Below are 221 nucleotides of genomic sequence, written 5' to 3' on the forward strand. Positions count from 1 at the left end.
GCTTCTGTATTTTTTTATTTTTTTATTTTTTAAAATAAAAGCCTTTTTTTTTCTAATGATCTGTTTTCGGATATTATTGGTATGGTTATCTTTAATGTTGTTTCTTAGTCCTTCCGCTTTCTTTTTTCCTCTTCTCCTTCGCCTCCTCTTCCTTTCTCCCTCTTTTCTTCCTTCTCCAACCACTCCCTCTTCCTCTCTCGAAACATCGTTCAGACTAGCTT

The sequence above is a fragment of the Penaeus monodon genome, chromosome 24 (genome assembly GCF_015228065.2).
Source record: "Penaeus monodon isolate SGIC_2016 chromosome 24, NSTDA_Pmon_1, whole genome shotgun sequence".
NCBI classification, from domain to species: Eukaryota; Metazoa; Arthropoda; class Malacostraca; order Decapoda; family Penaeidae; genus Penaeus; species Penaeus monodon.